General features: G+C 47.2%; 1 long non-coding RNA gene across 1 annotated transcript; it reads left to right on the forward strand.

Moving 5' to 3' along the window:
* The first annotated feature begins 590 nt into the window (after positions 1 to 590).
* On the forward strand, positions 591 to 2,146 carry LOC118719370. Its single transcript, XR_004988108.1, has 2 exons — positions 591 to 1,025; positions 1,478 to 2,146. It is a non-coding gene; the product is annotated as an uncharacterized LOC118719370 (long non-coding RNA).
* The last annotated feature ends 15,213 nt before the right edge of the window (positions 2,147 to 17,359 follow it).

Genomic DNA, 17,359 nt, shown 5'->3' on the forward strand with positions numbered 1-17,359 from the left:
AGAGGCAGCTGATCGATGATTCTCTCTCATCGATGTTTCTAGCTTTCTATCCTTCTCTCTTCCTTTCTGTAAAAACTCAATAAAATATATTAAATAAATAAATAAATAAAATAATAAAGATATTAAAAAAAAAGAGCCCCATCCCTCAGCTTCCAAATCAACACACACATTCCCACATGTGCATCCCAGAGTTGCTGCAGTTCTAAGTCATTGGATTAAACCAGAAAATACTCACGGAAGGGTAAGTGGGGGAGCCTGCCAGTCACATCCTATTTTGGATTACTGAGTGATTTTGTGGGTACCTGGTCCCAGCACCCGGGCAGACTCTCCCTTCCGGGCAGACAGACACACCTGGTAAAAGGCCAGGAAAATATCACAGAGGCTTCTGAAGATGTGGAGGGAGCATCTGAGGTGAGGCTTCAAAGATGCTGAAAGTTGCTATTTAGTAGGTAACCATATGCAGAGGAATGATCGCGCTGGCTCCCGCCAAGCAGCAGTGCTGTGAGCAGCTTTTGCAGCAGTGGCAGAAGTGCACTGGGTTCTGCCGCCAGCTCCTTCTGCTTTTCCGCCAGCTCCTTCTGCTGTTCCAGGGCGGCTCCTGCAGGAGTAGCCGGCAGGGAGTGAGCACCAGGTCTCGTGTGGGAGACCTGCCTGTTTGGACTCCTGTCTGGCCTTACTGTCTCCCTGAGTCCTGGTGTCCTCACAGACACACTGGGGACTTCTGCTTGTGTCCAACAGGGAGTAACAGGGGCTGGATTTACTCTTTCACCTGAAACAATTAAAAACAAACAAACTGACCAAATAGATGAAACTATGGTTTTCAAGACACTGGACATTAGGCCACAAAGTTTAGTGACCCCAGGTCATTGATTATCTCTGCTTATTGCTTACAAGAGTTTCTAGGTCATGGCACAGGAAGAGGGGTTAAGGCCAGGAGGGGAGAAACAGAAATGTACTACTGTAAGGTTCTCATACTTGATGTGAAGTGGTAAAATACCACTTGAAGGTAGATTCAAGTGATAAGAGTAAGATGCAAATTGACTGTACCTTTGTGGTGCCCACCAGCCAATCAGGAGTGAGTATGCAAATCAACCCAACAAAGATGGCAGGTTAATTTGCATATGAAGGCACTGGGTCGGGGCAGGACGCAGGAGTTCCACAATGCTCCAGCTGCTCTGCGGTACCGGCAGCCAGGGGAAGGAAGGCACATTTTTTAAAAAAATATATATTTTATTGATTTTTTACAGAGAGGAAGGGAGAGAGACAGAGAGCTAGAAACGTCAATGAGAGAGAAACACCGACCAGCCGCCTCCTGCACACCCCCCACTGGGGATGTGCCCGCAACCAACATACACGCCCCTGACCGGAATCGAACCTGGGACCTTTCAGTCCACAGACCAACGCTCCACCACTGAGCCAAACCGGTTTCGGCAGGAAGGCACATTTTTACATGAATCTTTGTGCATAGGACCTCTAGTATGTAATAAATGCTAAAGCTGCCACTCAATGGTAAAAGCTTAGAGCCAACGAAGGAGATAAAAATTGAATCATCATAAATAATCTAAAAGAATGTGAGAAAAAGGAATAAAAACAGATGGAACAAACAAGAAACAAATAGCAAGATGAGACTCCAGCCTCACTATATCAGTAATCACATTAAACGTACATAGTCTAAACATACGTTAGAGATTGTCTTGTATTTTGAATATTAACCTCTTCTCAGATACCTGGTTTGCAAATATTCATAAGTTGTCTTCCCATTTTTGTTGTTTTCAAGAAACCTACTTTAAATATAAATATATTAAGGCTGAAAGAATGGAAAACATATACCACACTAACACTACTCAAAATAAAGCTGGAATGGCTGCATTAATACCAGACAAAGTAGATTTTAGAACAAAGCACTCTACCTGGGTGGTCTGTATCTGCATATCTATAGCTAATCTGTACCTGTATTATAGGAAACCGTGGTCTTTGCCTCATTGGGTTTTGGTAAGAACCACATGAGATAATATCTGGAAAAATGCTTTGTAGACTGTAAAACCTGGCACAGGTGTCATTAGACCTTTATTATTAGAAATTAGCCTGTCTGAATCCTTATGAAGAGCCAGGCATCTGGGTTTGAACTGTTTGATTCTCAAGAGAAGAAGAAAAGGCCACACACAGCAGTGTCGAGGGGAGGCAGGTAAGGGTTGCCAGAGGAGGCGGGGCCCAGAAACATCGGTGAGCTCGTGCCTGGACCGGCACACATGGCCTCCTGACAAGTTGACTGGCATCTACAGGAACCAGGGGGCTCCCCTCAGCTGCAGAGGAGACATGCCTGGACTGAGAGGCTCTGCCCATGAGCCCCAGGAGCGCTGGCTAAAAACAAGTACAGCTATGATGGTGCTAAACCATTTATTTTATTTTATTATTATTGATTTTTTTACAGAGAGGAAGGGAGAGGGAGAGAGAGTTAGAAACATCGATGGGAGAGAAATAGCAATCAGCTGCCTCCTGCACCCCCCCCCCCCACCCCAGTGGAGAAGTGCCCCCAACCAACGTACATGCCCTTGACTGGAATCGAACCTGGGACCCTGGGACCCTTCAGTCCGCAGGCTGACTATCCACTGAGACAAACCAGTTAGGGCCTCTTCTCATTTATGAGACTTACCTGGCTGGAACTCATATCATCATGTCCAGTTAACATTGAAGGGAATGGAAGCACCACAAGACAGAGCCATTAGCCTGCTGAGTCAGAGTTTAGACCCATGAAGACTAGAGCAGAGCCCAAGCCTTCAACATGACCCTCACCATGAAGTACAGGGAAGGTCTCAGCCAGCAGAGGGTTACACTGAGCTCCACCGGAGGGGAGGTGGGACTATGGACATAGGACAAGCCCCTCCATCTTGCTTCAAGCTGCACCACCCAGGCTGGGCACCACCCTCCCCCATCCCCTTCTCCATCCCCATGTCTTTATCCAGCCAGCTGGAGATAGGGTGTCTCCGGGGCTGTGCCCTGTTTCCCGACTACTCCGCAGGCTGAGTCTCAGCCCTGCCTCTGACTCACAGAGAACCTCCTTTCGTTGCCTGAAGAAAGGGGTACTAGTACTGACCTCTGGCGGCAGTCCCAAGGTTCTGGAGAGAGGCAATTTTAAATAAAATGCTGACAGGTGATGCCGAGTTGCTCTGTCTCTCTCTGACCTCCCACTCCTGACCCTGCTGTCCCCTCTCTCACTCAGCGACATATGTTCATCCCTCACATCCTCCTCCACCTCATCACGGCCCCGGGGCCTGCGGCTCAGCATTGCCAGGGGCAGGGGAGGGATTCTCCTTCATGACCCTCAGGCGGTGCTGGTGGGAGAGCAGGTCCGGGTGAAGGCACAGTGAGACTGGGGTTCTTAAATGTCTCATTGGTGTGTGTGTTTTTAATTTTAATTTTTTTATTTTAAAAAATATATTTTATTGATTTTTTACAGAAAGAAAGGGAGAGGGACAGAGAGTTAGAAACATCGATGAGAGAGAAACATCGATCAGCTGCCTCCTGCACACCCCTCACTGGGGATGTGCCCCCAACCAAGGTACATGCCCTTGACTGGAATCGAACCTGGAACCATCCAGTCCACAGGCCAACGCTCTATCCACTGAGCCAAACAAGTTAGGGCAGTGTGTGTATTTTTTAAATTGAGGTGAAATTCACATAGCACTATTGACCATTTTAAAGTACACAATTCAGTGGCGTTTGGTGCAGTTACAATGCTGTGTAACCACCACCCTTCTCTAGTTTCAAAATTTCTCTCTCCAAGAACACCTGTGTCCACTAAGTAATAATCACTTCCCTTCCTCCCCTCCCCCATCCCCCGGCAACCACAATCTGCGTGCCTTTCCCATGGATTGCCTATTCCCGCCACTTCTTAGGACAGGGATCGTACAATAGGTGACCTTTGCGACTGGCTTCTTTCCCTTAACGTGCTTTTGAGGTTTATCCGAATTGCATCATGAATGAGTACTCAGTTCCTTCTAACTGCATGCATATACTGGCTTGTTTATCTGTTCGCCCACGGATGGATGGCGGGCTGTTCCCACTTTTGGACAGCTGTGGAGGGCGCTGTTATGACCGTTGGGAGCACGTGTCTGTGTGAGTACCTGTTTTCAGTTCTTTTGAGCATATAACCTAGGAGTGGAATTGCTGGGTCATACGGTGAGTTTATGTTTAACTTTTGAAAAAACTGCCACACTGTTTTCTTACAGCCGCTATACCTCCCTTTAGTTTGAAGATGAGGTTGTTCTAAGTGCAAAGATAATACAATACTATAACTTGGAAATGATTTATTGAGCAGTTGTTTTAAGGTCATTTTAAAAATTGTGTCTGTTGCCGAAACCGGTTTGGCTCAGTGGTAGAGCGTCTGTCTGCATACCGAAAGGTTCCGAGTTCGATTCCAGTCAAGGGCATGTACCTTGGTTGCGGGCACATCCCCAGTAGGGGGTGTGCAAGAGGCAGCTGGTCGATGTTTCTCTCTCATCAACGTTTCTAGCTCTCTATCTCTCTCCCTTCCTCTCTGTAAAAAATCAATAAAATATATTAAAAAAAGAAAAAGAAAACATTCATTTAAAAAAATTGTGTCTGTTTATTGTAACAGTTCAATTAAAGAAATTTCTAGAAGAAAAAGAAGTATTTTGTGTGTGTTTCATCCTACTCCTTCTCCTGAGGCTGACTAGAGCCAACCCTTTGATCTGTATCCTTTCAGACATTTTCTCGGCATTTATATAGTTCTTGAATTATTATTATTATTATTATTTACATAAACATGCCATCCTTTCCATATTCTCTTGCCTTGACACTTTCCTATCCTTTCCTGTAAGTTGTGATCGTTGCAGTGACCGCTGGAGGCAGGCTGAGGGTGTCCGGGACCCTGAGCTCGGAGGCCTGACCCTGGCCCTGTTTTAAAAGTCAGTTCCAGGTATGGCCAGGCTGTCCTTGGGTGGCTGGACAGCGAATACACCGTTTAGTTTTCCTTTTGTTATCTGCATCTATAATTTTTTTTCCCCCCAAAACGAATATGAATTGCTTTTGTAATAAGAAAAATGAAGTAGGGAGGAGGAATTGAGGTCCCGGAGGCACAGTGCACAGCTTGTACCTTAATTTAGCCCTGACTTCATTCTTCTGGCTGCATAACGAATTGTTTGTGTGTTTGTCTCCCTCGAGGGCGGACAGGGCTTCTGCTTTTGTTGCCCTCCCTACGCCTGAGGAGGGTGCCAGGCGCACACGTGGCTCCTCCAGGCTTGTGGCCGGGCCGCAGAGGAGAGGGTGGGCTCCAGAGACCTCCACGTGCCCTCAGTTCAGGCTCAAAAGGGACGTGCAGCTTCTCAGGGCTGCACGGTGTGTGTGTGTGTGTGTGTGGGGGGGGGGGGGGCAGCCCCTGCAGGCTGGTCAGGCTCCTGCTCCCTGCGGGGGCATCTGGTCTCCGGCCTCCCAGGGAAGCCGGGTGTGAGCTCAGGGGCAGCTATTTATGTGGCCCAGCCAGGGTGCCCTGGCAGGCAGGCGGCGCCCAGCGGAGGAAGTAATTAGAGTGCTGCCAGGAGCAGAAGAGGGAGAGGCTTGGAGCCTGCACTCTCTTTGCAGAGCGATATAAATAGCCGGGCTGTTGGCGGAGGTGGCGAGCAGTACACACAGGAAGAGAGGTGGGAGCAGCCAGCGTGGGGTGCGGGGGTGGGAGCTGTCTTCTCGGGCTTGTCTGTCTGTCTGTCAGTCTGGTTTGGGAAGGTGCAGGGCAGTTGCACGGCCTGGCAAGGGATGTGCGGTCGAGAGTACCTGGCCAGGCCCTCCTTCCCCTGCCTGGCGTTCTCCCACCTGTTCCCACCACAAGACTAGCCTGCCTGGGCTCACAAGCCGGCTGGGGGCTCAGGCCATGAGCAGGGGCATCAGGACAGCCCCACAGACCCCGCTGGTCCCAGCTCCCTGTCCCAGTCTTTCCACTGGGAGCTCTTGAGGGCTGGGGTGGGGCTGCAGAGCCCAGGTCATTTATAGCATCTCTGAGGGAACAGTCTCTGCTGGGCTGGGCACCTGACTCGCCAGAAAACACTTTATAAATAACCTGGAGGAGGGACGGGGGCTGTCCGCCCAGACCTCCACGCTCCGGGAGCAGGTGGCAGGCACCAAGGCCCGGCCAGGGCTTCCTGGACATCAGGGCACAGCTACCTGGCTCTGGCAGGGAGCCAGGTCGAGGGATGCTGGGACGGCCGTCAACTACCTGGTAATTGGGGTTACAGTGGTCCTGGGGGCCCCGGAGTCCTCCTCTCAGCTATGATGTAGTCAGCATCCCTGCCTACGGGGTGGAGGGTGTATTGGGGGTTTCTGCCTGGGCAGACTAAGCCAGGAGGAGCTCAGCTTGTTGGGTGGCCCAGTATGAGTGCCTGCCCCTCTCTGAGTAAAAGGAGACGTTGAACTAGGGCAGTGGTTGGCAAACTGCAGCTCTGTTGACTAATGAGTTTGCTGACCACTGACCTAGACTCTCCAATAATTACAGGCTGTTGTTCCTTGTGATTAAGCCCTTATCCCAGTGGTCGGCAAACTCAGTCAACAGAGCGGCAAACCGTGGCGCATTTATTTTATTGATTTTTTAAAGAGAGGAAGAGAGAGGGATAGAAATTTAGAAACATCCATAAGAGAGAATCATTGATCAGCTGCCTCTTGCATACCCTCTACTGGGGATGTGTCTGCAACCAAGGTACATGCCCTTGACTGGAATCAAACGTGGGACTTTCAGTCTGAAAGCCAATGCTCTATGCACTGAGCCAAACCGGTTTCAGCAGGGGGTCCCCTTTTTGATTCTGGCATGTTATAGTGTGGATGCGGGCCTTGCCATCCCACATCACCAAGGGCTGTGTGCTGGGGGGTGGAGGACAGGAGGAGGAGGAGTGACCCCCCACTGTGTACTCCACAAGGAGAATCACTTGCTCCTTGCTTAGGACCAGGAGACCAGGGAGCCTGCTGGCCAGTGGCAGCCACAGAGGACGGGTCTGCAGGGTGTGCTTGGATTGGGCCTGAGGCGTGTCCTCAAGGAATCTACCTTCCAGAGGACTTTGCTTCCTTGGGCTTCTGTGATGAATTCTCCAGGATCCTGGGCCTCCATCCGCCATCTTTTCTTTTTCTTTTTTTTAAAAAAATAAATATTTTATTGATTTTTTACAGAAAGGAAGAGAGAGGGATAGAGAGTTAGAAACATCGATGAGAGAGAGAATCATCGACCAGCTGCCTCCTGCACACCCCTACTGGGGATGTGCCCACAACCAAGGTACATGTCCTTGACCAGAATCAAACCTGGGACCTTTCAGTCTGCAGGCCAATGCTCTATCCACTGAGCCAAACCGGTTTTGGCTGCCATCTTCTCTTCTTGCATTGACTTCTTCTCACCATCGACTACCCTTGCTGAACACCTGCTATGGACTAGGAGTCATACATGGCTGTTTTCAGAGGTTATTTTATTTACTCCTCACAAAAAATCCTTCAACTTAGGTATTATCATCCCAACTTTACCGATGTGGAACCTAGGCTCTACTAGGTTAATTAACTTGCCCAAGGGCATTCCATTAGTAAGTGACTCTCTGGGATTTGATCGGAGGTGTCTGACTTCAGTGGCACTATCTTGCCCAAGGCTAGACAGTGTTGGTCCATTTCTCCTAGCTCCCAAGGTCAAGTGACCCATTCTTACGGCATTAACTATTCCTTTTATAAAGAGACCTCCCAGATCTTAACTTAGAGTCTAGCAGTCCTTTTTATCCCTAAAAAATCATGTAAGTAAAAATCCCTTTACTTCTGGCATCTATAGAGTTTCCTAGTCTGCCTTTGTGATTTCTGACCAGGGAGTCTCCCAGCCATGAGATGGATGGGCAGTCCTGCATCCTCTTTGTCTTCCCCCGCCCTTCCTCATCTCCTGTGCTCAGTTGGAAGCAGCAGCCTGTGGTGATTCCATTTAAAATGTCTCTTGAGTCTGTTCCTTTGCCCTCATTCCTAGGCAGTGACCTGCGCCTCCCATCCCACCACCTGGGTGAGCACAGTAGCTTTTCTTCCTGCTTTAGCCTCTCCCCTCTAACCCATCCCAGGATGCTCCCAGGTGACCCGTCCCAGTACACTGCTTTCCTAGTGCCCTCACTGTCTTGGCTCCTTTGCAGGCCCCCATTGCTTCTCTTTAATGGCTTTTCATTATCTCCAGCCTGGTTTCTCTGTGGAGTAGTTCAGCTCAGCCAGCATGGCCTGCTGTTTCAGATACACCGTCCTTACCTTCCAGCTGCCCATGTGTCCATCCCTGCCTGCCAGCCTCTGAATATCAAGCACCTCATCTTTTGGAAACTTCCTCTGGTCCCTTGGGCCAGGGGAAGACTCTGTCACCAGTCCACTGGGACCTCTCCCTTCTCAGCTTTCTCTCAACACTCATTGTCTCTATGGGTCACGGGAGCACCTGCCAGTTGTTCATTGTGTCATGTTTTATGTGAGTTTCCCCAAAAAGACTGAAAAGTCCTTTAGGAATGGGGCCATGTCTCTCCTTGCCGGAGGCTCAAGGTTGAAGAACTGAATGGACTCATTCCCTTTCCTGTAAATACACCCACTTTCCTGTACAAATATTAATTGAACACCTGCTATTTTCCAGAAACTAGTCTGAGCACTAGGAATGCAGTTAAGGAGACATACTTCCTGCCTTTGAGGGGCTTAGCCTATATAATAAAAGGCTAATATAAAAATTGTTCCCTTGACTCTGAGTTCAACTAGGGGGGTGGGGCCGGCCAACCTCCCCTCCTTCTGGCTAGCCCCACCTCTAATCAGCTCTGCCCCCCTCCCAACCCCCAGAGCAGGATGGCTGGACTCCACCCATGCACGAATTTGTGCTCTGGGCCTCTAGTGTTCTAATAAGGGAAGACAGACAAATAAATTTTAGAAAATAGGATTATTTTATAGGGTACACATAGGGTGCTCATAAAAGGGACTTCTAACCACAACTAACAGGCCAGGGAAGGCTTCCCCAAGGAAGCAAATCTTATTATTTTATTTTTTACAAGTCTCAACTTTTATTATAGTTTCAACAAATAATAACATTTTAACAAATATAATCAGAATAAACAAAATATAGGGGAAAAAGAAGAACTGTACTTACTCAAGGAAGTAAATTTTACATTGATATCTGACGAGAGTTATCCAGGTGACGAGGAGGGAAGAACATCCCAGACAGAGCATGTATGAAGGAAGGCTAGAAAGTTCTACAGAGCATTGGAGACACAGAAGTCCAATATGGCTGTGGCTAGCGTGGGGGGTGTGAGGGAGAGAGGTGGTGAGGAGGGCCTGGGGGTGATGGGCTGGATCTCTGGAACAATAGATGGGTGTGTGGCCTTGGTGAAGAGGGAGCTATATGCTTTAGCTTTAGGGAAGGAAGCTATAGGTACAGGGAGGCAGCAGGGGGCCCAGAAGCAGGACTAGACGACCCAGTGGCAGGGAATGGTGAAGTAGCTCACAGAACTTGGAAGACTATGGAAACGTTCCAGTCCTGGAACCTGCCCTATGACCTTGCCAGTGGTCAGGAATTTCCAAAGCTCTATAGGAGGTGACCACTCAGAGCACGGTAAGGTAGAGGCCCTAAGAAGGGCGCCTACAAAGCCTTGAGTCGGGAATGGGATGGTACAAGAAAGGGTTCCCGGGACTGATGGATTGTGAGATGCCTCTGGAAGGTGGGCGGGCTCAGGGCATTATTCTCTCCTTCCCACCAGTGCCCAGTGCCCATTGCCGAGGCCTTGGCCCATGGCCTCTGGCTCTCATGGTGGCTGCTACCCCTGGAGAAGCACTCAGGCCTCTCCTTCCACAGCAGGAGCTGTCCTTGGAAGAGGGGGGGTTGACAAAGGCCATTCCCTCAACATTAATTTCCTTCCCAGCTATGTTCCTCCCCAGGCAATTGGACCAACCTGTCCGAGGCCAGTAAGTCTGAACTGAGGTCTTTATTATTGTGCCTCTCCCACTGCCCAGAAAAATGGTGTATCTCCTATAAAATAAATACTTTTACTTATATACATTCCTTCCCATGGAACAAATCAGATGTAAAATGGTTGGTTTTAACACCACTCAAAGGAACCCTGCTTCTTTCTCTCCCTTTTTTCCAGAGAGTTTTGCTTTAATTCAACCAATATTTATTGAGCCAGACATTATTCTAGACATTTGGGATTCATCAGTGAACATAGCAAAGCTCCCCGCCTGAGCTTCCAATGTAGCAGGCAAGACAAGCGGGAGACATGACAAGTGACATTGTTTGCTATAGGAGAAGCACAAGAAGGGGAAGTAAACAGAGAAGTTTGCTTTTCCCAGAGCCAGCCTACTTCAGGTGGAAGAAGAACGGGATGGATGAGAGGGAGGAAGAACTAGGAAGGGCTGCTGTCTTTCTTTATAAGCCCTTGGTCCTGCTTGGAATTTCAAACCAATTTCATGTGTTACTTGGACAAAAATCAAACGGTGCTGCAAACTACATGGGAAGGGGAGGGTTGCAGGGTGAGCTCCGTTCTTCTCTGTCCTTACAGAAAACAGGACAAGGTTTCTAAAGTTAAAAAGTCAAGAAATAGAACTACACACACATCATTAGCAATGTAAAGAAAACTACTGGAAGGATTGAAAGCAGAAACAGCCAACCAAGTGAAAAGGCATTTCTCCCAGGGGAAAAATGACTAAAAGTAGGAAGGCGTAGGTTAGAGGAGGCAGGGGACTCTTGTGTTTTATTGTGAGCCTTGTAGTATGTTTCTAAAATCACAGGCATGTGTTACTTTGATGATTAAACAAAAACACATTCTTCTGAACCCTAGAAAGCCCATGGGGGGAGTGTCACAAGGCTTTTGTAGGGAGTGAGGGGGCGGTAGAGCAGGTAAGTTCTGCCTCCCTCCACCCAAATCCACTTTCTTTGATTTGTTTTATGTATCTGACTTTCATGCAAGGTTTTGTTTGAACAAAGGGTTCTGCAGGTGAAATTGGTTTGAACTCCAGGCTCCCTTTTGGCTCTCATAATGAATGATGCTTTATAAGCATCTGTTACCCTCTGTGCCCAAGCCTATATATACTTTCTCAAAGAATTTCCACCATTTAATCAGCAGCCGTGGGGTTCCCGCCCAGCTGGCTACGGTTTGACGTGACCGGTGTGTTTGTGCCAGTCTGTGTGGTATGGAAGTGAGAGCCTGCCATCAATCATATGACGATTGTTACTCTGGAGCCACTGTTAGAACATGGCCTGTGCCTTTGGGTGCTCTCCCTGGCACCCAGCACAGTGGCTGTTGGAATGACAGGTAGGTTTTTGACTAAGAGTCCCCTATTGTCATCCCAGTATCTGCAGTTTCTCCTGGAGTGGCTGCGAATTCTTACAGAAACTTGCCTCACACTTCACTTCCTCTGGGGCGGGGAGGGGGGGTGGGGGGTGGGATGGGGGGGGGGAGGGAGAAAAGGAGAGAGGGAGGGAGAGAGGGAGGGAGAGAGACAAACAGACTATGAATAAAGTTAAGAAAGGGAAACTTAGTCACCTCCTAGTGATTCCCCTTCCAGATATGTGTCGTGGTCTGCTGCTCTGATACTGTTTTTCAGCATGTTTCTGGGGCCTTTGTAATCACCCCTAAATCATCCCTATTGCTGCCCGGCAGCTGCTTTCTTGAGTTTGAGGTTCCAGAGGTTCTGTGTTTCCAGGCAATTTTCATGCCTTCTTGGCTACACACACCTGTTTCTTTTTCTGCTGTCTGTTTGGGTATATAACACTAGACCTTGAAGTTCAAGCTCAAATGCCAGGCAGTAGTAAAACCTTTTCAGAAAAGAATCCCAACTCTGAGGCAACTATTTCCACCTCAGCACGTACCGCAGAGCCTGGGCATCGCTCCATTATACTGTGTTATCCTAGGAGAATTGGAAACACCCTATGGCCATCTTTCTGACTGGCACACAGTAGGTGCTCACTGAGCTGGAAGCATGCCTGTTGATCTTTTCTGTGTGTTAGGAAATCTTGCTGGGCCTGAAAGAAATGTCACTGTGGGAAGATCTCCAGCAAGTCATCTCCATAAATCTTTTCCTGGTTTCCTCTTGAAAGGCCAGATTTGGAAAAGTCAGGTAACATCCAGACAAAGCTCCCCCTGCTTGAAGGGATCCTGTCTAGGGAGGGACCCTTATTGCCACCGTTTTACAGATGAGAGAGAACTGAAGCTCAGAGAGATGGAGACTTGTATTAACATGGTGAATAGCAGAGCGGGAGGTTGCAACCCATGTCATCTGACTCCAGAGACACTGTTTCCCACCATACACTTCCTTCTAGTCCCCGCAATGTGCTCTGGGAAGATACCACATAACCTTCCAGACCACAGTTTCCCCCTCAAGCATGCATGTAATTGTTTTCCTTCCAGACCCAAGGGCTGAGAACGTTCCTGGCTCCCTGATTTTTCTTCATTTTCCTGAGATTTGCTGGATCTCTTCCTGTCTTTTCTGCAGTTTGCAGAAGCTCATTTTTTCTCTCATCTCTTTCTAGATACCATGATTTCCAAATCCATCCCTTGGTTTCTTCCTCTGGCTGTGGTCCTTTTTCCAGGGTGGTGGTGGTGGTGGTGGTGGTGGAGACTTTCCAAGGCAGCCATAGATTGGAAATGATAACGGTGAATTCATTAGTGGGTCTTCTTTGATGTTACTTTGTAGGCCAGCTCATTGATTTATGACAAAAACATCAAAGAGCTAGGCTCTCGAGCAGGACTGGTTGGTCCCAAGGCGGTTGAGTAATAAAGATTAGTCAGATTAAATCTCAACATTTCCTCCTGCCTAAAAAGTTCTAGTCCCAGTGACTGGAGTGTGGGAACAGCCCATCCAGCAGCATCCCACCGAAGCCCTGAGTCAGCACAGCGTGAAACCCCAAATGTGGGCCTTGCTGCATGGCTTCTACTTTGATGCCTCCAAGCCTTGAGGTCTGTTGAGATCGTTATAACAGCCCTGGAGGCAATGTGGTGGTAAAAAGCTGAGGCTGTTAAAGTCTCTCTCCAGTCAGGGGAGCTGGATATTAAAAGGGATCATCATCCTTTTGTTTGTTTTTGTTAATCCTTACTCGAGGGTATCTTCCACTGATGTTAGGAGAGAGTGGGAGGGAGGGGGAGAGACAGCGAGCAACCTCAGGGTAAGAGAGACACATCTCCCACACGTGGAGCCTGCAACTGAAAACCTGGGACCCTTCTGTACAAGGGCTGATGCTCCACCCACTGAGCCAAACTGACTGGGGAGGGTTACTCAACCTTGTGTGGATCATCTCAAGGTTCTCTCTAGAGTCTTAGGCTTGTCATTTCAATAACAAGCAGGAGGACTCTCTTTGGGTGACACAGGAGAGGGCCAGCGCATGCCTGGCACAGAGCAAACTTTCCGTATATGATGGCTGAATGTACTTACTGATGAAGGTCATGAGGCATGGAGTCTCTGACTAGTTGAAGTGGAGGAAAAAGTAGAGCTGAAGCCTTTTCTTATACTACACAACATCCTAACTCACATCTCTGGCCGTTTATTCTGCTTCTACCATGAAGGAAACATTGTCTGTGCTCCTCTACAAAGCTATCCCATTCTTGTTTGCCCAGATTCCATTACCTGCTGACTTATTAAGGGCTTGATTCTGCAATTAACGTTCTCTTTCTGAACCATCTGTGTTTCCCTCTATACTACCGGTAGATTATTCCTATCAGCATACAAACAAGCTCTGAGGTCTCCCATCTTAAAAGAGCCTGCCTTGCTTCTACTTCTCCCTCAAGCTGCCATGCTACTCTTTGCTCCTTTTACAGCACAATGCCTCTGAAGTGTTGTCTGCACTCTCAGTATTTCTGCATCCTCTTCTTCATTTTACCTCTTCTTCAAACCTACCTTAATTAGGATCTCATCCTCTTTTCCCACTAGAACGGCTCTTACCAAGCTCACCAGTGACCTTGTTGCTGCTGTTGTCAGAAAAGGGGCCACATACTAAACCCAACAAGCTCAGGGAAAGCCACATGGCAGCCTTACAAACTCAGAGGTGGAAAGGAACGACATCGTGTGGTCTGAATGTAAAACTCCCTAATGAAGAGCAGGTCATGGTGGGTGGGTAGTCTCGCCGTCCTAGGCCTGTAGGTTTCCTGACAGAGGTCAGTCTTTGTTTTTGAAATTGTCACTTCTCTTTGTGCATCTAAGATAACATACCTTCGAAATGTCAGAGTAATTGTCTTTTCCAGACCCCTCGAAGTCACAGCACAAGATAACAAGAGAGCACAGTGTTATCTTGTGGCCCCATACCATCTCTCTGTGCTGTAAAGGTTAACCATCCTGTGCCCACCAGTGGAAAAGAAGTATGTGTCTCTCCACTTTGCTTTTTATCCAGTCTCAGAGACTCCCCTGCTTTGCTTTCTCCCGCCTCCTTACTCTACCACCAATGAATTCCATGTAATCCTTCTTAAGTTTCGTCTTTTGATTTTATGTATAAAATAAGCTGCAAAACTGCCATTCTCCAGAGCACTTTTTCCTAGTCAGTTGAAATTTTATTTCCCTGCAATTGCCATCAAATAAATCCTTATAAGACTTTTTCTTAAAAGGGCATTCAGTGGTCATTTCTCAGTCCTCGTCTTATTCTACACATGAGCACCACACTGCACAGCTGGTCAGGCTCTGTTACCAGGTGTCTTGCTTGGCTCCAGGACATCGCTCGCTCTCGGGTCTTCTCCTACCTCACCAGCCACTCCTCTCAGTCTCCCTTTGTTTATCCAACCTGTAAGTAATAAAGTGCCCGGGATCATTTTTGGACAAATTTCCTAGCTATACCCCCTCTTTAGATGATCTCATTGAGTCCCATGGTTTTAAATATCATTCACATACTGATGATGCCTGAAGTTATATTTCCAATCCTCTACCTCTCCCCTGAACCTCAACTGCCTACTCTACTTAGATGTATAACATGCATATCAAACTTCAAACCCAAATCAGCTAAACATCCAAAACTCTGTGTTCTCCATCCTTACTCAGCCCTTTGTCACTCTTGCTCAAATTTTCAGTGGTTCAGGTTTCAAAACTTGGAATCATCATTGACTCTCTTTTATACAACACCCCCATTCTATCCACAGATCCTGTCAGCATTTCATTCAAATTATATCTAGAGTATGGTTGCTTCTCACCACCTCCACCCTAGTCTAAGCCACCCCCATATCTGGCCTGGATGATGCTATCAGTCTCCTAATTGGTCTCACTGCTTCCATCCTTGCCTTCCCCAACACTAGTATCAGAGTAATCTTTTAAGAAACTGCAATTAGATAAGGCCTTACCTCAACTTTAAATCTTCTAAGGCTTGCCACCTCACTTGCTGAGTGAAATCTCAAGACCTTAGCAGGGCCGACAAGACCCTTAAGACCTGATTTCAGCTACCTTTGCAATCTCAGCTCCCACCTCTCCTCCCCTTTCCCACACACTAGTCTAGATACTGGTTTCCCTGATATTCTTTGAAGATGCAGCTAAACCCATTCCTGCCTCAGGGCCCTGGCACTCTGTCCTCTAGTCCTGATCACTCTTCCCTCTGTATCTGCATGGTAAGTTCTCTCATTTCCTTCAGGCCTCACCAAATTTCACCTTCTCAAAAAAAGCTGTGGCTATTCTTTCTAAAGAACCTCTCCTCTGTCATACACATACTCTCCCTCATTACTATGCTTTATTTTTCTTCCTACCAATGATCATACTTGGACATATTTTATACTATTTGCTAATGTGTTATTGTTAACCACATTAATAAGTAAGTTCAAACGAACAGAGTCTTTGTGCATTTAGCCATTGTTGTATTCCAAGCTCCTAGAAGAGTATCTGATGTATAGTAAATGTCCGACAAACCTATGTTGAATGAATGGACTTACTGAATAAACTCATCTAGGTCTCATCATCAGATGAAGAGTGTGGTTTCCAGACATTGTCTAATTAATATGACCAAAATCAAGTGTGAGGAACCAGGAGTGTTATACGTAGAGATAATCAGATTATGCATTTATTTAGTACCAGTGACCACCATGGGATTCCCAGTTATTTTCAGGTTGTTCCTTGATGTTAACTCATTTGTCAAATTCTAAGGCAGAACAAAACACCTGCCTGTAACTACCTGGGCATGTCCTCGGGGACTCAGTGTGTTCGCCTGTGAAATAGGCAGTTGGAGCTGTGGTTACTGCTTGGTAGTTTATGGTCTACAAGATGCTGGAGGGAGGCAGTACCCCCACACAGACCCTGGAGCTTGACTGCCCATCTTTGAATCTTGCCTCCATTGCTCATAAGCCACATCACTTTGGGCAACTTACTCAGTCGCCTCCTTTGTAAAGTGGGAATAAGAAAAGAATATTAAGTCACTTAATTATTTATTGTTAAATAATTAATAATTCAATAATTTTAATTCAAATAACAATGGTGAGGATTACATATATGGTAATACATGTGAAGTACATATCATATGGCCTGCCACATAGTAAGTGCTCAATATATTTAGCTATTAAAAATGAAAAGTTCTGGGGGAAGTTTTGAGGGGATCATTTCTATTAATGTGTTTTAGGAGCAATAAGCTAGGTTGGCAAACTCATTAGTCAACAGAGCCAAATATCAACAGTACAACGATTGAAATTTCTTTTGAGAGTCAAATTTTTAAAACTGAAACTTCTTCTAACACCACTTCTTCAAAATAGACTCGCCCAGGCCGTGATATTTTGTGGAAGAGCCACACTCAAGGGGCCAAAGAGCCGCATGTGGCTCGCGACCCGCATTTGCCGACCGTGGAGCTAGGATATTAGATGACACGAAATCTTTAAAGGTGTGTTAGTAATGTTGTGATTGTGTAGGAGACCGCCCTTATTCTTAGACACGTGGTGAAGTATTATACTTAAGCCTCCTAATGCCAGTCACTTTCTAGTGGCATGTACCTCCATGTTTCTGACCTTGTCTATTGAGCACATATGGTGCGATGTTAACTATTCATGCTAGATAGATAGTATAGCTTATCGTATTATTCTTTCAGCTTTCTGGTATGTTTGAAAATTTCACAAAACACAAGGTTGGAGGGAGAAATAAAACCACTAGAGGTAGTCTTGCGAAGTCCCACACATTTTGCAGAAATACGCTCAGATGGGAAGCATGTGCCTCAGGTCACACAGCTTGTGAGGCTGCAGTCAGAGCCCAGTTCTCCCGGCGGCTCCTCTCTCCTGTATTTGCTGCTCTTGACCCTCAGGCAGCAGCAAGCAGCAGAGGAACGCGCCCAGCTCCCCTCAAAGGGACAAGGAGTAGTATGGGTGGGTGAAAGGCACCTGTGTCGGTGTTTCCTTTTTGTTCATTAAGCCAGAAGGTCATCTGGGTGGAAAATGTGATGTCGAAA

This window comes from Pipistrellus kuhlii, unplaced genomic scaffold, assembly GCF_014108245.1.
Source record: "Pipistrellus kuhlii isolate mPipKuh1 unplaced genomic scaffold, mPipKuh1.p scaffold_m20_p_15, whole genome shotgun sequence".
Taxonomy (NCBI): Eukaryota; Metazoa; Chordata; class Mammalia; order Chiroptera; family Vespertilionidae; genus Pipistrellus; species Pipistrellus kuhlii.